The 27,042-nt window shown below is 41.0% G+C and overlaps 1 protein-coding gene across 1 annotated transcript in view; it reads left to right on the top strand.

The window, feature by feature from the left end:
• Nucleotides 1-27,042, top strand: part of NELL1 (neural EGFL like 1) — a 657,613-nt gene that overhangs the window by 80,876 nt on the left and 549,695 nt on the right.

The raw sequence follows: 27,042 nt of genomic DNA, 5'->3' as shown, positions 1-27,042 counted from the left end.
GAGTGTAGAAGTTCTTATCAGCAAAGATGGTACAATGGTACAAATTGGTTATGCTAACATTAAAAATCATCATGACAACTGTGTTAATGGCCATTTTTTTTCAGATATATGGGGAAAATCCATCCGTAGTAAGTGTAGAGATGAACTCTCTACACTTCTGAACTCTTGCAAACCTGCAACTTGTTCTCTTGATCCAATTCCTACTCGTCTTCTAATCTCTATAGCTCCCTCCTTTCTGCCCTCGCTTCTCCATATCTTCACTCTCTCTCTCTCTCTACAAGCTCCTTCCCATTGGACTTCAAACATGCTCTCATTTCCCCAATTCTGTAAAAACCTTCTCTTGACCCCTCCTCTTTGTCTAGCTATCGTCCGATTTCTCTTCTTCCCTTTCTTTCTAAGGTTTTGGAACGGGTTGTTTATTCTCGCTGTCTTGAGTTTCTTGAAGCCAACTCCATTCTCGATCCCTTTCAGTCTGGCTTCCGCCCAAGGCATTCTACAGAGACAGCCCTCACCAAGATCTCAAACGATCTTTTACTGGCCAAGGCAAATGACCTTTACTCTGTTCTCATCCTTCTTGATCTGTCTGCAGCCTTTGACACTGTTGACCACTCTCTTCTAGTTAATATACTTTCTGACCTTGGGTTCTCAGACTCTGTTCTTGACTGGTTTCGATCTTATTTGTCTGGCAGATCTTTTGCAGTGGTCGCAGGTGGTCAGACTTCTTCTCCTGTTCCCTTATCTGTTGGAGTTCCCCAGGGCTCTGTTCTGGGTCCCCTTCTGTTTTCTCTCTACACACTGTCCTTAGGTAAACTCATTAGCTCTTTTGGTTTTTCCTACCATATGTATGCCGATGACACCCAGTTGTATCTTTCCACCCCTGACCTTTCTCCAAGGCTTGAACAGCAAGTTTCATCATGTCTCACAGCTGTCTCACAGTGGATGCGCCATCGGCGTTTGAAGCTCAACATGTCCAAGACGGAGCTTCTTGTCTTTCCTCCTAAGCCCACCCTTCAACACTCCTTTTCTGTCTCTGTGGAAAACATTTCTTTTCAACCAGTCCAGCAAGCCCGTAGTCTTGGTTTTATCTTTGATTCTTCTCTGTTGTGTATCCCTCAGATCCAGACCACAGCCAAGGCTTGTAGATTCTTAGAATCATAGAATCGTAGAGTTGGAAGAGACCACTAGGGCCATCCAGTCCAACCCCCTGCCATGCAGGAAATCCAAATCAAAGCATCCCTGACAGATGGCCATCCAGCCTCTGTTTAAAGACCTCCAAGGAAGGAGACTCTATCACCTTCCGAGGAAGTGCATTCCACTGTCGAACAGCCCTTACTGTCAGGAAGTTCCTCCTAATGTTGAGGTGGAATCTCTTTTCCTGTAGCTTGCATCTATTGTTCCGGGTCCTGTTCTCTGGAGCAGCAGAAAACAAGCTTGCTCCCTCCTCAATATGACATCCTTTCAAATATTTAAACAGGGCTATCATATCACCTCTTAACCTTCTTTTCTCCAGGCTAAACATCCCCAGCTCCCTAAGTTGTTCCTCATAGGGCATGGTTTCCAGACCCTTCACCATTTTTGTCGCCCTCCTTTGGACACGCTCCTGTTTCTCAATGTCCTTTCTGAATTGTGGCGCCCAGAACTGGACACAATATTCTAGGTGGGGCCTGACCAAAGCAGAATACAGTGGCACTATTACTTCTCTTGATCTAGACACTATACTTCTATTGATGCAGCCTAAAATAGCATTGGCCTTTTTAGCTGCTGCATCACACTGTTCACTCATGTTCAACTTGTGGTCTACTTGGACTCCTAGATCCCTTTCACACGTAGTTTCATTCAACCAGGTGTCCCCAATCCTATATCTGTGCATTTCATTTTTCCGCCCTAAGTGCAATACCTTACATTTCTCTGTGTTGAATTTCTTTTTGTACAATATTGCTAAAATCCAACCATATCTTTCCGCCTCTACTGCCAAGATCCTGGTCCATGCCCTAGTGATCTCACGACTTGATTACTGTAACGTCCTCCTGGCTGGGCTTCCTCTTTCTCACCTCCGTCCTTTAATCTCTGTCCAGCATTCAGCTGCACGCATTATCACATCCGCCCACCGCTCTGACCACATCTCTCCTGTGTTGGCCTCCCTTCACTGGCTCCCCCTCCCTTTCTGTATTCAGTACAAGCTCCTGCTGTTGACATTTAAAGCCCTCCATGGGCTGGCCCCTCCTTACTTATCAGACCTTCTTTCTCCTCACCTTCCCACTAGGGCCCTCCGTTCTGGTAGTCAAGGTCTGCTGTTCCAGCCCAGGATTTCCTCTGCCCCATCTCGGATTCGCCCCTTTTCACTTGCTGCCCCTCACTCCTGGAACCTTCTTCCCCCATGAGCAAAGGCCATCACTTCTTTAACCAGCTTCAAAACAGAGTTGAAGACCATCCTGTTCAGAGAAGCGTTCCCAGGCATTGCATAATTGTCACTTGCTATTTTGATGTTCTTTTGATGCCTGTTTTATCGAACCATTTCCTGTATTGCTATGTACTTTATATGTATTAGCCTACTAGCCCCACCACCTTTCTCTTCTCCTTTTATGTCATGTCTTTTTAGATTGTAAGCCTGAGGGGAGGGAACCGTCTAATTAAATGTACAGCGCTGTGTAAATTTACAGCGCTTTATAAATAAAGGATAATAATAATAATAATAATAATAATAATAATAATAATAATAATGACTTTGATTAGTTTTGATGATCTTAGACAGGAGTCACATTTCTTGTGAATGACTACCATTATCATCATGATGCATTTGTGCCTTGTGGCTTAATTTACAAGAGTGGAAGTGTCCTCTACTTCCTGCTTTAAACTCGTTTCAGAATAGAATAATAGAATCATAGAGTTAAAAGAGCCCACAAGGGTCATTCAATCCAACCCACTGCCATGCAGGAAACCCACTGATATAGAGGAATAGATTTCCATCCCATAGTGGCTTTGCTCTACTGGAACTGTCAGTCAACCAGTTTTCATGGAACACCTTCCCTATGTTCCAGAAATTGTGCTATAGCCATATTGGCCCAAGAATCACTTTAGCTGAATTTGTGCAAAATGCTTGTGGAAATTTACATGAAAGGGGTTTAGTGAATGGAGATCTGTCCTTGTGATGACTGTGCATCTTTGCAAGTGTGAAATCAATTTGTGGTATCAACAGTACAGATGTTTATGAGCAGTAAAGCATTTGAAATGGATTTATATGGATACAGTTCAAGGTGAAAGGGGAAAAAAGTGAACCACAATTTCCATAGGGCATAGTTTGTGAAGAAGATAAGTCACATGTGATAGATTGCACCTGTGGTGGTTTCTTCATCACACATGCCTCTGTAAATTGTTTCTGTATCTGATCTTTGAAAGTGATACCAACTGATTTTGGCAAGTAGTGACCTACCAGCGCAATCTGAGGACAAACCAACTTAGATGTTGCCAAATAATTCTCTAGCAGAGTAGAAGAGTTGTAAAAAACAAAAAATACCCAGCTATCAGTGTTGGCAGTGCTCTGATCTCCTTTTCACAAACAGAATAAGACTCACAGATGTGGTGCTTCTTCCAAGAGACCTGGAAGCTTTATCTTTAGTTACCTTGTATACATAAAGCAAGTATATACACATAACACACTCCAGCTTTTCTCTCCATACCATCAGCTATGCCACACCTACGCCACAACATTACTCCACAACTAACCCACAGTTCACCTTTATAGATAGTTGGCTCATAGTCATCAGCCAGATCACACAGCACGATGCAAACACACTACACCTTTGCCTCATGCCATATGCTCATGACTCAGCTATTCTGTGGATATCCCACAAAATGCCGGTCATCACATGTTGCCTGTCAATCAATATATTTTTTTCTTTGCTAGGTTTACAGCAAACTCACTCTAGCACTGATGGCTACTCTCTTGAACTCCTGCTCCCAATTACATAATGCATCCTTTTCTCTTTCTTCTCAGCTGCCTCAAAATCCTGAAGCCCAGTATTTGATTAGCATGTGGCTGCTCTTCCATTTGGAAGAGGTTATTTTAATAATTTGAATACCATGAACCACTGTAGAAAGATCTATTGGATTTATGACAAGATGATATAATAAGGGTCTGGTTCTCTTTTGTTTATGCCTCCTCCCCCCCCCCCCCAGCTCTGCTGTTCCTCTCTTTTCTGATATTGCTTTGTGTGCTATCTTTCATGCATTTGCATTGATTGCCTAGTACAAAACGTCAAATTACTTGTTGAGGGTCACTTGGTTGCTTGTTTTTGGTGGATTAGGATTTTAGTTTCTAAAAATTAATGATGATAATATCTTTAGGCTATTTTATTAAACTACAGAGGCTGAAAGTTACAACTGAAATGCAGTAAATTCAGTAACTGTGGTTTTAATAAATACACAGCTCCCCTGAGAACAGGCAAATCTAATTTTTGCCTTTCTTGAGCAACCATGTGTGCCCTATTTAGTAGTGAGTGCAGGAATTTAGGTAAATGTACTTTTCGAATTTTGACTTCAGTGGGATTTACCTTCCTAGTAAGTGTCATTATGAATACAAACGTAATAAGCACTCACTTCACTCCAGAGCCAAGTAATTGTGCAATGACATAATAATTTTTCTTGAACAAAAACAACAACAACAACAACAACAACAACCTGTTTAAAATGGTGAAAGTTGCATGCTTGGTTGTACAATCTTTGTAACTTGCATGTACAGAAATAAAGAATCAGAAACAAATGTCTGAGATAATAAGGAGGAAACTAGAATTTTTCAGAAAACAAATAGCATTGGGAAAAGGACCAAAGAAAAAGATAATCAATTACCCCCCCCCCCCAAAAAAAAACACACACTGTTGAAATTTTGCAAAAGAAGGAAAAACGTATATACAGACGGCTCTTCTTATACACAGATTTTTTATACATGAATTCAAGGATCCCGGTTTGAAAATGTTCAAAGAAAGTATACATTTCAAATATCAAACCTTGATTTTCCATGTTTCATAAGGGACACCATTTTGCTATGTCATTATATTTAATGGGACTTGATCATCCACAAATTTTGTTATCCACGAGGGTTCTTGGAACCAAACCCCAGCAGATACCAAGGGTCCACTGTACATTAGATGATTTAGTCAGATATGTTGGACATATAATTGATCAGAATTTAGTGTTGGAGATCATTAACTCTTCCTTCACTGAGCTAGAGTTCCCTGGGCTCATGGAACAAGTGTTAAGACAGTTTAAGCCATAGTATTGTACAATTGTCCATAGTGTTGTACAATTTCTTAGTTGTTTTTGATATATTTTTGCAGAGCTGCTTATGACATCAACAAGGATGGAAGAATTTTACTTTTCTTGTTGTTCTTTGGACAAAAGTAATATTTACAGCTACATAAAACAAAGTTATCTTATGTTTATGGGTTAAACTTCAGATAATAGAAACCACTGTTTCCTGAGCATAGCATTTTTTTTTTCCATGGGGCAGTGGGAGAATAGATTTTCATAATACTTGATTCTCTTAACAAGATGGAACTTGATTCACTTATCAAAAATAGGTTACCAATATCAAAAGTATACAAATAACTGATTGTATAAGATGCTGTAGAGGAAATATGTTATGGAGGGGGAGACTAAAAGATACAAAAATGTTTCATTAATTGTAAGACTAAGGATGTTGTGAAGTTGAAGGCTTTCACAGCTGGCATCCATAGTCTTTTGTGGGTTTTTTTGGACTCTGAACTCATGTTCTAGAAGATTTTATTCCTGATGTTTCACCAGCAGCTGTGGCTGGCATCTGGAGGTTGTTTTTCTTCACCAGTTATCCTATTCTGTCTGCGACTCCTTTGGGTGGTTGTTTGTCTTCACAGACAGAATAGGGAAATTGGTGAGGAAACACAACCTCCAGACAATCTACAAACACACCAAGAAAATCCAGCAAATGCTGTGCTCAACGAAAGACAGGCAAGACCCGCTCACGGCTGCAGGAGTTTACTGCATACCGTACAGCTGAAGACAAGTCTACATAGGGACCACCAAACACGGTGTTCAAACACGAATCAAGAAACACAAGAGACCCTGCAGACTAGGTCAGCTAGAAAAACCAGTAGTAGCAGAACACATTGTAAACCATCCTGCACATAAAATGTTGTTTGAAGACACTGTAATTCTGCACCATGTCAACAACTATCAGGTCAGAATGCACAGGGAAGCCATCGAAACACCTGGACAATCTCAACATGACAGAAGAAACTCTGAAAGTAAATAGAGTTTGGCTACCAGTCCTAAAAAACAAGATCAAGACCCAGCAAAATTAAAACCACCCAGGGTGAGGGGGATTTCCCAGAAGACAATTGATCATTAAGTAAATGGACACCTTGTAGGCTTTGCCATTCAACAACAGAACAATACACAGATTAACATGTAAATCACCTCCTCTCAACCAACAGTATATATATCCCACTCTCTTCCATGCTAGCATTCTCTGAAGATGCTAGCCACGGCTTCATAACCCACAAAAACAATAAGAATGTTATTATTTCATTTGTGAATTCTTAATGGAATGATGTTAAAAATTGACAGTCTGCATTCCACTGAGGTTTAAGAGATGCATTGTAGAGGTAGCTTACTGTCATTACCTATTAACCAACATATAAGCCAATGCTGCGATATTGTAAGGTGATTATGTGCTATCTGAAGTTTGTATTATGTCAGTTCACATTACCAGAGGAAGGAATCCCAGAAGAGTTCAAAAATCAACTTCTGAGGTACTTTACTGTATATTTCTTTTGAATCCATTGGTCCTGTTTACAAACCAATAAGAAGTCAAGGTTTCAAAATATAACTTTTGATTGGTTAGAAGATTCTGGCAGGAGGGTATAAAAAGACAATCACAGAACAATAAGTTGGTTATTTGGTGTCAATAGGTCCAAAACCAATAGCTCAAGCCAGAATTAAAATGTGAAGCTGGAGTAGGGCCAATATCTTAATGGGAGAAAGTCATGGTTGTACAAGAAAGAAGAAAAGCAGAGCCAGGGTTTACTGGAATCACAGTTGTGAAATGAAATCACAAGTCAAAAAGACTCAAGTAACAGTACTACAGAAGAGCTGAAACCAGGTTGTCATCTGTTGGCATTTCTCAAGAAGCTCAGGGAATAGCAAGCACAAGACTTTGGTGTTGTATCCTTACTCGTGAACCGTCTTTAAAAACTTTATTGTGACAACTTAAGAGAAAATAAATCCAATTGTCTATTGACTTGGAAGAATGAAAAGAACTAATGCAAGGGATAGATTTCTTTAATGTAGATACAATATTTTAAAGCAAATATAAAGCAAAATTTGGCTCAACATAATTTGTAAGCCACCTTGAATCCCAATCTTAGGAAAATGGTGAAGTATAAATAAAGTTTAATCTTCCCCCTTCTCCCTCTGTGGATACAGAGATCTGACTGTATATGAATTTTAGGTATAAAATCCCATCTTTATATTAATTCAGACATGTTCTTACTGATTCTGTGATTTTATAATTTTCAAAAAGTGTAGGGAGATTATCACATGGAGCTAAATCATAAAGGCTAAATCATCCTTAAAGCACAAAAGTGTGATCGCCAGTGGCACTTGTTCCCCATCTTTAAATGTTCAGGGAGGCATCCCTCTCCTCTGCTGTCACCAAAGCATTCATGCAGCAGCCATTTTTCCAATAACAGGAACTTCCGTTATTGGAGAAATGGCTGCTGCATGAACATTTTGATAACAAGAGAGGAGTGGGACACCTCCCTGACCATTGAATCACGGGGGACAAGCACAACTGGCAATCACACCAACAGGCTTTAGGGACGATTTAGCCATGTTTGAGCAAAGGTAAGCCTCCATGTGATAATCCTCTAGGTGTCAGCAGGGTCAGTCTAGTTGACTCCTAGCATAAACCAGTCTGACTTCAGTGTGGCTGCCAACTCCTTTAAGCTTTACGATAAACACATACATAACTGAATATACCCCATTTGAGCATCTTCAGTTCATGTAGTCAGCACCTCCATATCCAGGTTAAGACCCACACCACCAGGGACGTAGCCAAGGGGGGGGTTCTTGGGGTCCGGACCCCCCCTTCCGTTAGAAAAATGAATGGTGCATGCTGCTGCGCCCCCCCCCCCAAGCCCCAATATAATGGGGGCCCTTAGTCGGCCCCCCCCCCCCCTTCCTAAAATCCTGGCTACATCCCTGACACCACGACCAACACTGCCAACTGGATTGCTAATGGAGTTAAGGTTTATGACAGAGGTACAGGGAAGGGAAGGTTTTTCAGGACTTGGCCTCAGGAAGCAGGGAGGTGACTTTGGAACCCACGTTTTTTGCAAGTGTGTAATTTCCATGTACAGGTCCCAAATGTGGCAAGTTGTTTCAGGAGCATAGACCTGCTGCTGGTGCAGGCTCAATGAGTTCAGCCTCTAATCTCAATAACTTCTCCCTGGACCAGGCCCCTCTCACAGGTCAATCTGGCTGTAGGACCCAAGGCCCACAAGTTCAGTGAGGCAGAATTGGCTTCTTCTGTAGGTGAAGGCCCACACTCACCTGCCCAGGCAAGAGAGCCATGTAGGACTGGGGTCTATTCTAGGGCCAAGGCTAGGCATTGGCATAGTACTCAGTTTGAGACACCGTGAGCAGCTGTGCTGGTCTCAAGCATTGCTGAGGTGTCACTAGAGTGGTTCAGAGAGTGCAGGCAGCACAAGGTGACAACATTGCTCCCCAAACTTATGCCCTTTGGTAGAAATGGTCTGTGGCATTTACCTGTGTCCCTTTAAAATGATGACGAGATGGTGTAAGTGGGGTGAGGCACAGGGGTTATCAACATGAGCCAAAGGCCTGTATTCCCCCCTAGATATGTGTTATTTTGTTTGGACAATGCAGGGTAAAACCCTGGGGACTGGATTGGGCTAGATCCTAGCAGACCAGACATGGGTCTGGTTGTTCAGGCCTGATCCCAAGGTAAAAAGGCATTAACGTGGGTCAAATTGATCTCCATTTGCTGCAGAGTTTTGTGGAAACTCCATAGCAAACCCAATTAGATCAGAAGGCCCCATTCACCATGTACCTCTGTCCGTTGCTACTGCTAATGAGTAGACCGCCCCCCATCGCTGTGGCTGACATGAAAACAGGGTGACTTGCCATGTGGTTGGGGCACCCTGTTTATGCATCAGATGCGGAGACAGTGGGCTACTCAGTATTGGCATCAATAGATAGAGCTAAGGGGTGTGTGGCCATGCCAGACCTGTGGCACACATATTGGTGGGCATGTAAACATATGCATGTCACTCACAGCACTCCAGGGACCAAGCTGGGTTAGCACCCAGGTCAGGAAATCATGGGCTGAGCCTGTGCTTTCCTGGCCCAGCTGCTCAGCCCCTCAGTGGAGAGAGAAAAGGGAGATCCCAGTTTAAAAACAAACAAACAACAAAATATAAAATAAATTTATAAATTTTAAAATTTATTTTTTTTTAAAAAATGATTAATTAAATTAATTTTTTTACAATTTTCTTTCAAAAATCACATTCACCAAATTTTTACTTTAATGACATGAAACTATGTACACATAAATACATTTAGGTTGTGCATATATTGTCATCTAAAGGTATACAGTGTGCACGTGTTATAGGCGGGCGGGCTATATGCGGCTTAATGGGCGCACACCCGTGGTGCGCGCGTGCCGTTGCACCACCGCATACACAATCCCCATTCATTTCAATGGGGCTTGAGCATATGCGCAATTTCGTTTATGCAGAGGGGTCCAGAACAGATCCCCCATGTAAGCCAAGGGTGCACTGTAGTTTCAGTTTTGCTAGGTGTTTATGTCACAATAATTCTCATTCCATTCAGTGATGCACAGGAATTACAATTCATGTGTAACAAAAAACATTATATATTACTAAGAATTCTGTATGGTGTGGTACAGGAGGAGGTCAAGGGGGTGGTGGTGACACCATGAGTTCCTGCACTGAGTGACACCAACCCTCATGATGCCACTATGCATTGCCAGCCAATATTCCTTTCTTGGGCTTGTACCTCTTTTGCAGGAGAGAAGGTGTGCAACCTTGCTTGTCCATTGCCTCTTTAGCAGCTAGCTCTCCTTCTTGGTTTTACCTTGGTTATAGAAAGAAGGGCTAGTGGCTTCTCCTGACTTGGTCCTGGTTACTGGTCCTCTCAGTCTTCTTCCTGGAAAGTTGTCTCAATCCTCTTGGGGAGATGGGAGTTGGGGCTGCAACAGAAGTCTTTTAGTCTAGCAAAGAAACTCTTACAGCTTCCTCTGAGCTTTTATCTTTCCTTGGAATTTATCGCACACATTTTCCACCCAATCCATGGACTGAACGTGATTGGGCTGGAATGGGGGAAACAGGTTTTACTGCACACAAAATTGCTGCTGCCCTGCCATCTGACCATGATCCATCCCCAAGCAGTGCTCTGGTGGCCGATTTTGGTAAGACAGAAAGCTTCCATAGTACCAAAATCGGACGCCAGAGCACTGCTTGGGGATGGATCATGGTCAGATGGCAGTGAAGCAGTTTTGTGTACAGTAAAACCTGTTTTCCACTGTTCCAACCCGATCCCATCCAGTGCATGGATAGGCCTGGAAAATGCATGCAATAAACTCCCATGTTGTCTTTTCCTGAGGCGTTTCCAGGCAGTCAGCTGCTTGGCATCCCTCCTGTGGATATCTTCCTGTCTGAAGAAGCTGGAGCACCGTAGCGATCTGTAATACCCTGCTACAGTTGAGTTGTGTTCCCCTCCATTCATGTGTTGGCTGTATTTCAATACATTTTAAATACTTTTACAGCTGTTAAAAGTATGAGAGCCTTTCTCTACTTTTAACTAGTTTTGAGGCAAGTCTACACTGACCAGAATATTCCAGGCTGCTCCTGGAGTATTCTGGCTCCAGACCTGCCCCAAGTTCCCCCGTTCCCCCTACAGTCTGGAATGATACCAGACAGCTGTCCACACATGTTTTACTGTGCCACCTAGTACCACTGTTGGTGTGAGTGGCTCTCTATGAGGTCAAAACAGGAGCTTAGCATTGATCATAAGGCTGGGAATCTCACTGTGACTTCAGAGAGAGTGACTTGCACCATTTGTGGTACTGGGCAGTACAGTGGGTGATATGTGTAAGCAGCTGCCCAGCATCACTCTGGAGTGAGTCAGATTTTCCTTGAAAAATCAGAGCAAAGGGTATGTCTTTTTAATCTGGTTTAAGGGAAGAATGATCTGGATTTGATGCAGAACTTTGCATTGTGAAGACAGTCCACAGTGGAAGGACTATTGCAAGCATTTGGCCCTATAATGAAGCACAGTTGCTTCAAGCACAGTAAGCTCTTCATCATGAAGACAAAGCAGTGTGAGGGTGGAGGACCTCTTTATTTGGTCCATGTAGACATGTCCTTGGGCATCCCTAGCATCACTAGTTGCTCATGTATTCATTTTTTATTTAATAGCCCACCTTTTTCTCAGCATGCATCTCAGGATTGCATTGTAAAGACTGCACTTTAAATCCGTACAAGTTTATTCATTATTCATGATCATGATAAATATTCCTCACCATTTCAACTGTTTTCATTGCTGCTGTACAATTATTTCACAAATTCATGACACAGATAACTGTGCTTCTCTTGAAATGTACTGTTTGCAAATAGATACTCTCTTCATGCTCTGAATCTTGAATGGTAGGTGAATTTTATTATTCTTTTTGTAAATTTTGGATGGAGGTACAAGAAATGCTTGCAGTGGAGCATAAATAAGGGCCATTCAGATCATACTGGTAGCCTGTTGCTTTGCAGGTAAACTAATCTGATACATGTTTATTGAGCCAAATATTAGACCCTGATATTCCAAAGGGTTTTTGGCTTAAAGTGCCACTTTTTTTCTGAACTTAAATCATTATTATTGTGGTTCTGTTTAGATTGCCTATAGATTTTTGTAGCATATTGGAGTTGCTCCTCTTTCTTTCCTTTCTTCCTGTCTTTCTTCACAAAAAAATCAAAATGAAAAGTACACTTCTTTAAAGGTGTAAAATGACCTTGTTAATCTTGATTTCTTCAGTAGCTGGATGTCACTTTAGGGAAGGAGAATTTAATTGACTTTCATTCAACCAGACTTGTGTCTATTTTCCCCCCCAAACTGAGTGAAAAAGTGCCTTGATATCTGTCACTTCTGGGTTTTCCTTTCCTTTCCTTTTTTTTAAAAAGCATTGGCCAGCACAGCAGAAAGCTAATGGATTTGTTGTATCATGTCAGCTAGATGGCACAGGATGAAATTTGGGACATCTTTGACTAATAGGAATTAACTAGTAGCTGTCTAGTAATCATATTCCCTCTTTTATGCAGTTTGTTGCAACATTTATAACACTGTTCTGTATGTTTTTCCACCCCTCTGCAGTGGGCATTGGTGGTACAATGAGGGGTGAGGTGGAATGGTGGTGTTTGTGTGCAGAATTGCTTCTCGCCTGCTTCTGTTCATAGATGATTCTGTCAATGGAAAAATCTCATTGAACTCATGACTTAGTTGGATATTGTTCATTGCTAGGAAAAAAAACTGCCTCCCATATTGAGGTGATTTTTGCATGTAGCTGTGTACTCTTTTCTCTTCACTTTCAACAACAGTTTTCATCCATGCTGAGTTGGGCAATGTCATTCAACATCTTTATTATTCAACATCTTTATCAATGACTTGGATGACAGAATTGGGGGCAATGACACAGCACCAGCAACAGGGAAACAGCAGCTGCTATATGCTATCTGTAGGCTTATGTGAGAGCCAGTATGATGTAATGGTTTGGGCATTAAACTACCCGTCTGGAGACCAGGGTTTCAAATTCCTAGTTGACCATGGAAACCCATTGGGTGACACTCTCTTAGCTTCAGAGAAGGACAAAGGCAACCTCCCTCTTGAACAAATCTAGTCAAGCAAACCCATGATACATTCTCCTTAGGGTCATCATAATAATTTAATAATTAATAATAATAATAATTTGTTTTGTTTATATACCGCTATTCCAAAGGTCATAGCGGTGAACAGCAAGTAAGCTAATTAGAAAGTAAGCTAATTTGCCCCCAACAGTCTGGGTACTCATTTTAGCGACCTCGGAAGGATGCAAGCCTGAGTCGAGCTTGGGCCCTTTTGCTGGTCTTGAACTCGCAACCTTGTGGTTTTGAGTGAATGGCTGCAGTACAGGCATTTAACCACTGCGCCACCAGGGCTCCCAATCATAAGTTGGAAATGACTCAAACACACACAACAAAAACAACAAAGCTTATGTAGCTGGCTCTTCCCAGCCTGGAAGAGAATGAATACTTATTTGATCAAAGCTGCTAAAAATAACTTTAATCATTGTTAGATTGAATGTCTCAAGTTCCTTATCACTTTAAAAATATTTGCAGGCACATAGGTCCAATGCTTATTATAAATACATTGCCCAAAAATGCAGCTTGTAGTATCATGTGTGACTGAGTGACTAACTGACCATTCTTTTTGTTAGATATATTATCCAAGAATTTAGCGACTTGTAATCTCTCTGATTTTTAAGTGAATTGTTGCTCAGAGCAGTAGATGGCCTGACCACCCAGTAACAGTAGGCTCAAAAGAGACAGAAAGCCCAGTTATACATTATATTAAGTGGTTATTTTGCCACAGGGATTTGTAATTGGTTGACTAACTAAAGCCAAAGGGTGCTCCACAATGGCTCCTTTTCATCCTGGAGAGAAGTGACCAGTGGGGTCCCACAGGGTTCTGTCCTGAGCCCAGTGCTATTCAACATCTTTATCAGTGACTTGGATGACAGAATTGGGGGCATACTTATCAAATTTGCAGAGGACACCAAACTAGAAGGAGTAGCTTATACTCCAGAGGAGAGGATCAAAATTCAAAATGACCTTAATAGATTAGAAAGCTGGGCCAAAGCTAACAAAATGAATTTCAACACGGAGAAATGTAAGATACTGCACTTAGGATGGAAAAATGAAATGAACAGATATAGGATGGGTGACACCTGGCAGAACGAGACTACGTGTGAAAGGGATCTGGGAGTCCCAGTAGACCACAACTTGAACATGAGTCAACAGTGCGATGCTGCAGCTAACAAGGCCAATGCAATTTTAGGCTGCATCAATAGAAGTATAGTGTCTAGATCAAGGGAAGTAATAGTGCCACTTTATTCTGCTCTGGTCAGGCCCCACCTGGAATACTGTGTCCAGTTCTGGGCACCACAATTTAAAAAGGATGTGGAGAAACTAGAGTGTGTCCAAAGGAGGGCAACTAAAATAGTGAAGGGTCTGGAAACCATGTCCTATGAGGAACGGGAGCTGGGGCTGTTTAGCCTGGAGAAAAAGGTTTAAAGAGTGCTCTATTAGCCCTGTTTCAAATATTTGAAGGGATGTCATATTGAGGAGGGAGCAAGCTTGTTTTCTGCTGCTCCAGAGAACAGGACCCGGAGCAATGGATGCAAGCTACAGGAAAAGAAATTCCATGTCAACATTAGGAGGAACTTCCTGACAGTAAGGGCTGTTTGATAGTGGAACATATTCCCTCGCAGTGTAGTGGAATCTCCCTCCTTGAAGGTCTTCAAGCAGAGGCTGGATGGCCATCTGTCGGGGATGCTTTGATTTGGATTTCCTGCATGGCAGGGGGTTGGACTGGATGGCCCTTGTGGTCTCTTCCAACTCTATTATTCTATGATTCTATTCTTTTTAGAAAGTTTAAATAGATGCCAATGGGTGGACTTGAGCAGGATTGCTACTTTAATGGATATATTTTTTTCTTGACAAATATCCATACTGTTTCTGTTTGTGGTATGATGGCAATTTCTCTATCAGTGGAAATGATACCTTTGGTGGTGTTTATGGGGAGTTTTACTGGGATGTATAGTTTGTTGTAAAGCAGAGTCACATAGCACCCCCACACAATGGAGCTATAAAGTTCTTCAAGGTTATCTAGTGCTGGCTTGTTGAAGAATTGATCTTGTCTAGTTGGGATGCAATGAGATCTAAGCCAGATATTTCTTGTGGGTAAATTCCATTTTAGAAATTATTTTATTGTAAATGTTCATCCAAAACTGGTTTGAATATTGTTTGGAAGTTTATTACACATTTTATTTTTGTCAGGAGTAAGTGGCAGTGGAAATTTTACTATATTATAAATTATATTTTGTTTGCTATTATATTTACATAAATGCTATTTTTTCTAAATGTTTGTGTATATTGTACATTATAAATTTATATAATTGTGCCTTCAGCTGAATTCAGATATATATTACTGAGCAAGAAGTATGTTTTGACAAATTTGCATGACAGATTGCCCATAGTGTATTTTGTATAATTCCTTTCCCACTTTGTGTAAGTGTGCATATGTAATTTTTTTTAAAAATGTGGGAAAGCTCTTGGTGTCCCTAGAGTAATAAGTTCTTCAGTGCTCCACACCTCTGGATATTTGTGATTGAATACTCCATGGTACATCAGTGCATTGGATATCTGTGACATAAGGCTACTGCCACTATCTGAATAGCCTTAAAACAATTAATAAACCCAATGAAGTTGACAAAAGGGCATGAGTAGGCTTTCTGTATTTCTCTTCTGGAAGGTCAAGGTAAAGCTAGTCACTATTTGAAACTGCAGTGTCTGATTTTCCACTCCTAGAACCTTCCCTGGGTTACATAGATCACTGCTTCAATATATATAAAAACCCTCCAAATGACCAAAAATAAAGTGGTCTGCAGAAGGTGAAAAATAAGTAATTTTTTAAAGAAAATGTTTACCAGGAGCAGGCAGGAATTACTGCAACCTATTCAGTAGGCAAATTGATGGTTCTAGGAGATTCTGGGGAAAGTGATGCATCTTGTCCCTTGTTTGGGTAAGACAAAAGGTAATCTGTATAGTTTGGAGAGGTTGAAAGCATCATGTGGCTCCCTGTTTGCAGTTTGCCAGACCCTGGTTGAAGCAGTTTATCATCTAGAGGCTGAACATTGTGAACATCCTCCAAAAGTGGTTCCATGTAGAGTGTGTTACAATAATCAAAATGGGATATAACTAGGGTTGCCATAACCCGGCGGCCCCCGTGACATTCACGGTTTTGGGGGGCCCCTCCCGGTCACGGTCCGGTTTGGGCCCCCACCCGTGCCTTGTTCCCGGCTTGGGGGGTCCGCTTTGGCCATTGCCGCTGCTGCGGCGCCGACCCATCTCCTCCTCCTCCTCCGGCTCCACCTTCCTCCTCTTCCTCGGCGGGCCGGCAAGCGCCGCTGCCACCTCGCCCCCACTGGGAGAGCTTGCGCGCTGCCCAGGCCTCAGTAGGGGCCAGTGGCAGCGCGCGCGCCTTCCCCATTCCCTCCGCGCGCGTGCGCCTGCTCCATTCCCTCCGCGCGCGCGCGCCTGTACCATACACTCCGCGCGCGCGCGCCTGCTCCATTCCCTCCGCGCGCGCCTGCACCATACACTCCGCGCGCTCGCGCGTGTGCTTGCCCCGCTTCCCTTCCTCCCGCGCCAGGCATCCTAAGGAGGAGGAGGGAGAGAGGAGGAGGAGGAGGAGGAAGGAGCCGGAGGAAGGGTGCCTGAAGGCCAGGGCAGAATTGGGCCAGAGAAGAAGGAGGAGGAGGAGGAGGAGGAGGAGGAGAGCTGACTCAGTGGCCATTAGGTCTGCCTTGGTATTTTGGGGGTTTTAAATTATTTTTTAAAATATAAAATACTTATTTTATTTAATTTTTTTTAATTTTTATTATTGCTTTTTTATTTTATTAATTTTTATTATTGCTTGTTTTTATTTTATTAATTTTTATTATTGTTTTTTTATTTTATTAATTTTTATTATTGCTTGTTTTTATTTTATTAATTTTTATTATTGCTTGTTTTTATTTTATTTCATTAATTTTTATTATCTGCTGTTTTATTTTATTTCATTAATTTTTATTATTGCTTGTTTTTATTTTATTTCAATAATTTTTATTATTGCTTGTTTTTTATTTTATTACATTAATTTTTATTATCAAATATATACACCCCTGCCTTGTTTTTTATTTATATTTTCATTATTTTTTATTATTAAATATATGCAAGTGCATTTTTTGTGTATTTATGGTGCTTTGAATGCTAACAAGTCTGCCTTTCTTGGCCAATTATAGTGATGATGATGATGATGATGATGATGATGATGATGATGATGATGATGATATCAACAAGCCTCTGAGGCACGGCCAATGTAACTTGCTGTGATTTTTACAAACTCATGCGCAGTGAAGAAAAACCACAGTCCCTTGTCCAAGTACACACTTCTGAGAAGTACAGTTGAACCCGAGGGCAAATACATTTCTGCCATCTGTCTAAGAATAATGCCAAAATGTCCTCCATTTTGATCATGCCTAAAAACATGCATTTATATTAACATTTTTTTTTTAAAAAACCTCATTTTTTGTGTGTCCTCCATTTTTATAAAAATGTGTCCTACATTTGAAAATGTTGCCCTACATTTGTCCTACATTTGTCCCGGTTTGGAGGTCCTCACTTATGGCAACCCTAGATATAACCAAGGCATGAGTCACAGGCTGCATCTACGCTGCAGAATTAATGCAGTTTGACACTGCTTTTACTGCTGTGGCTCAATGCTAAGGAATTCCAGGATTTGCAGTTTTTAAAGATATTTAGCCTTCTCTGTCAGAGACCTCTGGTGACATAATAGACTACAAATCCCAGGATTCCATAGGATGGAGCCATGAAGGTTAAAGCAATGTCAAACTACATTAATTCTGCAGTGGTAGTAGCCAGTGTGGTAAGATTAAACATTCCAAGGATTGAATGCAGCTGGCCAACTAGTTTTAACTGTATCCTAGTTTATTGCTGAAACCTGGGTAACCTTTACAATTTGCATCATGGAATACTTATTTTGTTTTCCATCAAAATTGTATGGTCATGCAGATTTTGGCTGCAGTTATCAATTCATGTAAAATCTCATCCATGCTACCTTCATGGACTAACATGATGGAGATAGATTACTGTGTTTTTGATCTGTGAGCACTGATTTATTTTCTGCCCTGCATAGCTCCAGTAATGTCTGATAGAAGAAGTATGTGAGATGATGTATATCCAGCATTTCCCACCTTCTACAAGTGGCAGCAAATGAATAGTAGCAACAGTGGATGCAACACTGCATGTAATTACTCTGTATTGGATTTTTAATGTGATTTTATAAGACATATGGTAGACCTAGCTATGGGAGAACAGTTTGTACTACACCTCTGCAGAACAAGAGGCTGTCTCTCTGAAACACTGTTTATATGGTTGGCTGCTGTCCTAGTCTTGCCACTGTGGTCACCACCAATTGACAGCATCATACACATATAATTCCTTGTAAGAACTAGCAGCAGGGCCCCCAACAACACATCTGCCCTAGGTCTTATAAGACCAATAAAACTGGGTCACTCTCATGGAGATAAATTGTGGGTTTGAAGATCCGCAATTCTCTATATCTTTTATTAGGGCCTTTGTGTCAACAATTTAAAATGACCAGGACACTAGCATTCAAAGGGCCAGGTCACATACAGTAGACCCTTGGTATTCACCAAACTTTGTTTCCGCCCCCCCCCCCCCCCCAAAAAAAAAACACAATTATATACAATGACATAATAAAATTATGTCTCTTATGTAAAATGGCAAAATCAAGCTTTGCTTTTTGAATTATTTTATTTTCAGGCTGCAGATGGTTGAACCATGGATGCAGAATCCATGGATATGGAGAACCAGCTGTGTTATGCATGAGATTTAAGACCCTCTGGATGTTTTAATTTTAACTTGAGATCAGCTCCTTCACTCCCAGATTAACTGCAATAATTGTTTATGGGAAAGGACAGTTAACCAGTATCCAGTCCCATTTCGCTGAATTTTTTTCCCTCTGCTATGAAAAAGTAAGATCTAGACTGTGAAAATGATAACCTTCCTTCACTTCAATGCCTCTGATCTGGTTCAGTTTGGATCCCTGTCTGCTATTCAGATGTCATAATTAAAACATTCAGGGACCACATCAAAAGCCTTCTGCAGACACATTGTCCCCGAGTATTGTGGCTGTCTCATAGATGATGATGATGACTATATTTATTTGTATCTTGCTTTGCCTTCAAAATTGGGACTGAAAGCATCTTACAGTCTAAAACACAGTGCAATTAAAAAACAGATGACAGAATAGATTTTAAATAAAAAAGATAATGATATTGTGAAGTAGGTTTCTTTCTCTTGAAATAAGCTGGAAGAGTGCTAACAGTTGAATATAGGTGTGTATCTTCCACTGTCAAATTTAGAAGTGGCTGTTTGGTTCCCCCAAGATGTGATTGTGCATGTGTGCCATACGGCATTGCTTTCCCCCTCTGTTTCTACAGAGGAACAAATGACAAAATGTACTGAATCAGAGGCAGTGTGGATTAGCGTGCCAGATTCTACATGTTACAAGGTAATGTAATAAAAATGGAAATCTAATTAAGGAAGAAAAAAATGTATCTTCACAAATTGCTTCTGACCCTAATGGGAAAGCTGAAGGATTGCAGGGACTAAGTAGAGTCCTTTGACGACTTTCTAAAATGTGTACATATGCAGATCAGATTTCAGATTGTACAGTATTCGAGAAATGGGAAAACAGCAAATGCACCCATTAACCTTTATGCTGCAGGCCAGAAGTCACAAGCTTCATTAATATTTATATGCTAAATTGCTTAAGCTATATAGTGTACACAGTAGCCTGGGGGGATCAAAACACTGCATTGTTCTGAGAGCCTCTGAATCAGGTAGTGTACAATAGGGATAAGGTTACATATCTGCCTGCAGGAACAAAGCATAATGTTGTTTGTACCAGCATTTCTGGCTGCAGTTGTTTAATTTCATTTCACTTTCCCTAACCCCTGAGCGAATTTCAGATTCACCCACAAAGGCTTCCTCCTTTTTAGTGTATGAGTGTGTGTGTTCCTAAAAATGCTCAGTCATTTAAATAACAATGACAGTGGTCTAATAATTATTAAAAATAATGGAAAAATAATGGAAATTTCTCCAATGATTCAAGAACACAATATTTGTACCAAATCTGTACCAAAATAAAATTAGCACTGTTGTTTATGCACATATATACAGCTCGTTCCTCCCTGGAACTTATATGACAGTGGCAACAAATCTGTACACAATCAATTTTTTTTAGATTATTTGGTAGTGAGTTAGCAGATGATCTAAGGATAAGATAAGGGAGCCGTGTTTCCTTATTATGGAGAATGTCCCTCTGTGGTAAAAAAAGTATCTCTATTTTTAAAAGCTCCAGATGTGTCAAATCTTCTGGAGGATATATGTCTGTCTATGTTCATTCCTTGAAGGAATGAAATGGATGGAAAAATTTCTGGGAGTTTGAACTGATTTCTTGAATGTTTGCTGATTCTGATTGCATGAACAAATTAAATCTTATCTTATGTGAAGTGACCTTGGGGAAAAAAGAAACAATAATTTCTAATCACTAATGTCAGGTTTTGTGCACTGAGAGATCATTTGAATAATAATAATAATAATAATAATAATAATAATAATAATAATAATAATAATAATAATAAATGTATTTATACCCCGCTCTTCAGCCAAGTCTATCAGAGCAGCTTACAATTTGTAAATCAGACATTTCCCTGCCCTCAGGCTTACAGTCTAAAAAAACCATTAGAAATTACACAAGGCTACCTGTTGACTTCAGCAGACTTTAATCACTCCCTGTTCTCTACTTTGAAGTAATGAGAAGTATGTTGATAAAAACTTTTCCCTTTTTTCATAGCAACTATTGATTTAAGTATTGTGAAAGAAGATCTACTGCCAAAGCAGAATCTTGAGTCTTCCCACTGAGAACAGATGTTTTATGTACAATCATTTGACAATTGTCTGCTTAGAGCATTAATGTGATGGCAGTAACCAGCTGTTGAAACTCAATGGCTGGACAGTATGAGGAAATGGAACAGAACAGATGACAGCTTAGGTACTTAAATGGAAGTCGGATGGCATAGGTATGTCAAGATTATCTAGGAGTTGAGTGTATAAGTTTCTTTTTCATGCTGTGCTTTTTCTATGAACATAAATGCCTCTGTACTGTTTTTTGTACTTTATACTGAAAATTATATTTTTCAGATAAGTTATCTTGTATTCAATATATAGACTCAACAGGCCATAAAAACACTTCTTGCAGTGCTTGAGAATTTTGCACTGATCATTTTCTGGTGCCTATTGTAGTCAAAGGAGAGAAAAAGAGGTCTCTGCCTAGAAGCAAACAATTTTTAAGAGGTAAAACTCTTTGGTAGATATAGTTCAGCTATTCCTTATTAGAACTGCCAGTGAGATTTATGAAGTTGGAATTGTTGCTGTTTGGAGATGCCTTTTCTGTCTCTTCAAGGACTTTCACATAGTTCACAGTGCTGAAAGGATAGGGCTTTAGCTTCCACTTTTGTTTGTGCTTAGAAGATCAAGAGGTTAATCAGAAGCTGAAGCAAGCTGAAAGTGAAGGAAAGAATCCCTAGATAACTAGGGTCTATTGATTTCTTTCTGTTGTGTCATATAAAACAACATACCTTACTTGTTGTCTGCAATATGAAGAGCTGGACGCTGTTGTGATTTTACAGCAGGGATATTATGGCCTGCAAGACTGAACAAGTTGGTATGGCATCAAGCACCTTAAGCCTCCCTCAGCCAGTATTTTAAAATCTCTTTCTTTGTGTCTATGAACAGCTAGCAGTCAAATTAGGAATTCTTGTCCATCATGTAGGAATCCATTTAACAAAAAATATAACCAAAAGCAGGGGTGAGAGTTGTATGGCTTTTCAGATATTACTGAATTGCAGTTCCCATTATTCTTCACCGTTGGCTATGCCAGCTAGAACTAAAGTCCTGTGACATCTTGGACCAAGTCCTGTGACATCTTGGACCATGAAATTGTCTTCCAGGCAAGTGAGGAATTTGCTAGGCCTTGAGGAAACTCAGCAAAATCCTCAAGGCCTAGCAAATTCCTCACTTGCCTGGAAGACAATTTCATGGTCCAAAAGGTGGAAGAGGCAACAAGGGGGTCAGCTATTTTAGATCTGATCCTAACCAACAAGGATGACTTGGTTAATGGGGTGCAAGTGGTGGGATCATTAGGTGGAAGTGACCATGTTCTCCTGGAGTTTGTAATACAGTGGAAAGGAGAAGCCAGGCATAGTCAGACACGCATCCTAGACTTTAGGAGAGCGGATTTCAGTAAACTTAGAGAAGTATTGAGGGCAATTCCATGGTCAGAAATACTAAAAGATAAAGGAGTTCAGGACGGATGGGACTTTCTCAAAAGGGAGATACTGAAGGCACAATTTCAAACAGTTCCAGTGAGAAAGAAAAACGGGAGGTGTCTCAAGAAACCAGGATGGATGACTAAGGAACTTTCAACCGAGCTAAGTTTGAAACGGAACATGTATAAGAAATGGAAAAAGGGGGAAATCACAAAAAAGGAATTCAAAGACATAGCAGGCATGTGTAGGGGTAAAGTCAGAAAAGCTAAAGCACAGAATGAACTCAGGCTTGCTAGAGAGGTTAAGAACAATAAAAAGGGCTTTTTTGGATATGTCCGCAGCAAAAGGAAGAAGAAGGAAACGGTAGGGCCACTGCTTGGAGAAGATGGCAAAATGCTAACAGAAGACAGAGAAAAGGCAGAATTACTCAACACTTTCTTTGCCTCAGTCTTCTCAGAAAAGGCAAAGGGTGCTCAACCTGAGGATAATGGAGCAGAGGACAGAATAGAGGAATTTCAGCTCAGAATAAATAAAGAGATAGTAGAGGAATACCTTATTAATCTAAATGAATTTAAGTCTCCGGGACCAGATGAACTCCATCCAAGGGTATTAAAAGAACTGGCAAAAGTAATATCGGAGCCATTGGCAATAATCTTTGAAAACTCCTGGAAAACAGGAAAGATCCCAGCAGACTGGCGGAGGGCAAACGTTGTCCCCATCTTCAAAAAGGGGAAAAAAGAGGATCCCAACAATTATCGTCCAGTTAGTCTGACATCAGTACTAGGAAAGATTCTGGAGCAGATCATTAAACAGAGAGTCTGTGAACATCTAGAAGGCAATGCCATAATCACAAAAAGTCAACATGGGTTTCAGAGAAACAAGTCATGCCAGACAAACCTAATCTCTTTCTTTGATAAAATTACCAGCTTGGTAGATGAAGGGAATGCTGTGGATATAGTATATCTTGATTTCAGTAAGGCCTTTGACAAAGTTCCCCATGACATTCTTGCAAACAAGCTTGTAAAATGTGGGCTAGACAAAGGAACTGTTAAATGGATCTGTAATTGGTTGACCGGCCGAACCCAAAAGGTGCTCAACAATGGCTCCTTTTCATCCTGGAGAGAAGTGACCAGTGGGGTCCCACAGGGCTCTGTCCTGGGCCCAGTGCTATTCAACATCTTTATCAATGACCTGGATGACAGAATTGGAAGCATACTTATCAAATTTGCAGATGATACCAAATTAGGGGGAATAGCTAATACCCCAGAGGACAGGATCAAGATTCAAAATGATCTGAATAGACTAGAAAGCTTGGCCAAAGCTAACAAAATGAAATTCAACACGGAGAAATGTAAGGTATTGCACTTAGGGCGGAAAAATAAAATGCACAGATATAGGATGGGTGACACCTGGCTGAATGAAACTACGTGTGAAAGGGATCTAGGAGTCCAAGTAGACCACAAGTTGAACATGAGTGAACAGTATGATGCGGCAGCTAAAAAGGCCAATGCAATTTTAGGCTGCATCAATAAAAGTATAGTGTCTAGATCAAGAGAAGTAATAGTGCCACTGTATTCTGCTTTGGTCAGGCCCCACCTGGAATATTGTGTCCAGTTCTGGGCGCCACAATTCAGAAAGGACATTGAGAAACTGGAGCGTGTCCAAAGGAGGGCGATAAAAATGGTGAAGGGTCTGGAAACCATGCCCTATGAGGAACGACTTAGGGAGCTGGGGATGTTTAGCCTGGAGAAAAGAAGGTTAAGAGGTGATATGATAGCCCTGTTTAAATATTTGAAGGGATGTCATATTGAAGAGGGAGCAAGCTTGTTTTCTGCTGCTCCAGAGAACAGGACCCGGAGCAATGGATGCAAGCTACAGGAAAAGAGATTCCACCTCAACATTAGGAGGAACTTCCTGACAGTAAGGGCTGTTCGACAGTAGAATGCACTCCCTCGGAGGGTGATAGAGTCTCCTTCCTTGGAGGTCTTTAAACAGAGGCTAGATGACCATCTGTCAGGGATGCTTTGATTTGGATTTCCTGCATGGCAGGGGGTTGGACTGGATGGCCCTAGTGGTCTCTTCCAACTTTCTTATTCTATGATTCTATCTGAAGGGCTCTGCATTTCCCCACCCAAAGACTTGCTAACGTTCAATGCTTTTAAAACAGTTTGCACTTTGGAAACAAAGATCCACATCATCTGTTCAGCATTCATCTTCACTCTGTCAATTATCATCAGTTATGTGCTGGGAGCACACGTAGCCTATATGGACTATGAAGCATTAATGCAGTTCCTGTAATAGTGCACATAAATATAAGTGACTCTTGGGAGGAAGGGCAGGTCATAGCCCTGCTTGGCAGTAATTAGCATATGAGTAAAAAAAAATAACAATAAGGCTCACTGAGCAGAATTTTAGAATAATAAATTATGTTTCCTTATGACACACAAACTAAAATTTTAATGTGTACATGAACATCAGTATTCAGACATGGTCAATGGACAGCTAGTACTGAAACTTGACTTGCAGTATCCTGTTTGAAATATAGAGAAAATGGGGTAGGAAAGGGAAAAAGTCTATGAGACTGAGTAGCATGGGAACAAAGCAGAGGGGGAGGAATAATTTTATTCCACATTGGGAATGGGAAGTTGCCAATGAAATGGATGGATAGACAGAAGAAGACCCAATTATGGTGTGGGAAGATCTGGGATAAAGAGATTTTGATTGATGCAGGTTGAGAGACAGAATAGAGTGCAAGTCAGATACAAGGTTTTTAAAAAGGAGGAGTTTACCCTTAAGAAGAAAAAGGAAAAAGAGGGATCTAAGGCCAGGATTCTGCTGGGACCTTGTACTCATTCAGTCCTCAGTCGAATGAACAGATGGAATCTTCTTAACTTCATGCAAGGAGGAATCCTCATGCCAAAATTAGGCATGCCTTGTTTCTTGAACTGCACTATCCACAATACCACTGCTGACAAGGTACTCTCAGGCACCATGCTATGCCATTGCTTCATCCTCATCACACCTGGCAAACATCTTGGATTCCCTGAAATGGTAATAATGAGTGTGGAATCCCTTTCAGATCTAAGCGATAAAATAAAAAAATGTAGAAAAGTCAAAGCTGGGGTGAGGGTGGGGGGAGTGACTGTTTCTGCAAGATACTGAACATGGAACCAACAGACTGCAGTTTGTCCATTCCTGTGCTGATTATATTCTTGAAATGACAGCAACACTGAGATCAGCAGTAACTAGTCCTGGATCTCATTCACTGGAACACATGAGCTTTGGAGTTAAAGGATTTCTGGGCATGTTGTAGGCACCAAGTACCCTTGGCAGTGGGCCCTTATCATTCAAGGAACTCCAGGGACTGAGGGGCTGTGTAGACTGGCATCTTTGGTCAGTCTGAGGGCAGAGTCAGGGCATGGCATCTACACAATGCATGCCCTGACTCAATCCCCAGGTTGGTGTCATGCCACGCACCGCACCACACAGTGCACAGCATCATGGTGCTCCTCTAGATGACACAGCGCCAAAGGAGCAACATAAAGCTGCAGCACCAATGATTTTGGTGCCCTTTCCAGGGTGCAAAAAGGAGCCACTTTTTGTGGCTCCTTTTTGTGCTGCGGAAAGGCCAGATTGGGGCCACAATGTGCAGTTGCCGTGGCCCCAATCTGGTGAAGGTGGAGGCAGCTACAGAGTCTCATAATTGCACTAAATTGATTGTAATTGTCTAAGGGCAGCATTCTTTCCTTCCTCCTTTTTTTTTTTTCTTTGTAGGAAGGGTGGGAGGAAAGAAGCAATGGCACTGCAACTACCTAGCATAAATCTCTGATTGTGATATGCAGTGTCTCTCCTCTTGAACTATGAACCACATCTGATTAAAGATAGAAAGAATATTAGAAAATATTAGAAAATGTTTAAAAATGATCATAAAACAGCCTTTTAAAGTGTTGAGAAGCCCTGACAAGAAGAATCTTGAAGAAGAATCCTCTCAGTTCGGGACTTATTCCATGCTTATTCAATTTGTACATCCTTGTTTTACACAGAAAGCAATATTTTCTGCATGGAAAATAATATTTCTATTCAGAAATATTAATTCATGTCCAGAAAATGTGGTTTTCTGCACAGAAACTTCTATAATTTGGGACATATTCTTCATAAAATTCAAATATGGTTGATCTGAATAGAAAACAGCATTCCATGCAAAAATGCTGTTTTCTGTGCAAAAAAACAAAACAAAACCATTATGCAGAACAAGTCCCAAATTGCAAATAGCCTTCAAAAACTGCATGGTTTTTAATGATTTTCTCACAGTGGGAAGAAAATTGCTGAAATTACTTATTGCTATATTCAAGAAGAGATTTAGGGGGTAGACAAATGGCCCCAAAGGAGTGGCTTGCTGTTGCCCCTTTGAGCACCAGATCAGGGCTGCAGCAACCGCATGCCACAGTCCTGATCCAGCAATTTGCTGGCTCCAAAGAAGCAGCAGAAAGACACTCCTTTTAGAGATGGCAAAAAAGCTGCCGGTGGTGACATTTTTACTGCATTTCTTTGGTGCAGCATATCTAAACACTGTGCCAAAAAAACACCATGGATCTGCCTGCTGTCTGGTTGGCTTGGTGGCTTCCTTGTGGCTTGAGGGTGGAGTCGGGGTGTGTGGCATGTGGTCACTCCACCCCCCACACCACCCTGATTACCACCTTTTTGGTCAGTCTGTTTAGCCTCTTAGCAAAGAATTACATCCCTAT

This window comes from Sceloporus undulatus, chromosome 1, assembly GCF_019175285.1.
Source record: "Sceloporus undulatus isolate JIND9_A2432 ecotype Alabama chromosome 1, SceUnd_v1.1, whole genome shotgun sequence".
Classification (NCBI taxonomy): domain Eukaryota; kingdom Metazoa; phylum Chordata; class Lepidosauria; order Squamata; family Phrynosomatidae; genus Sceloporus; species Sceloporus undulatus.
Note: the sequence above shows the minus strand (reverse complement) of the source record. Positions and strands in the feature narration are given on the sequence as shown.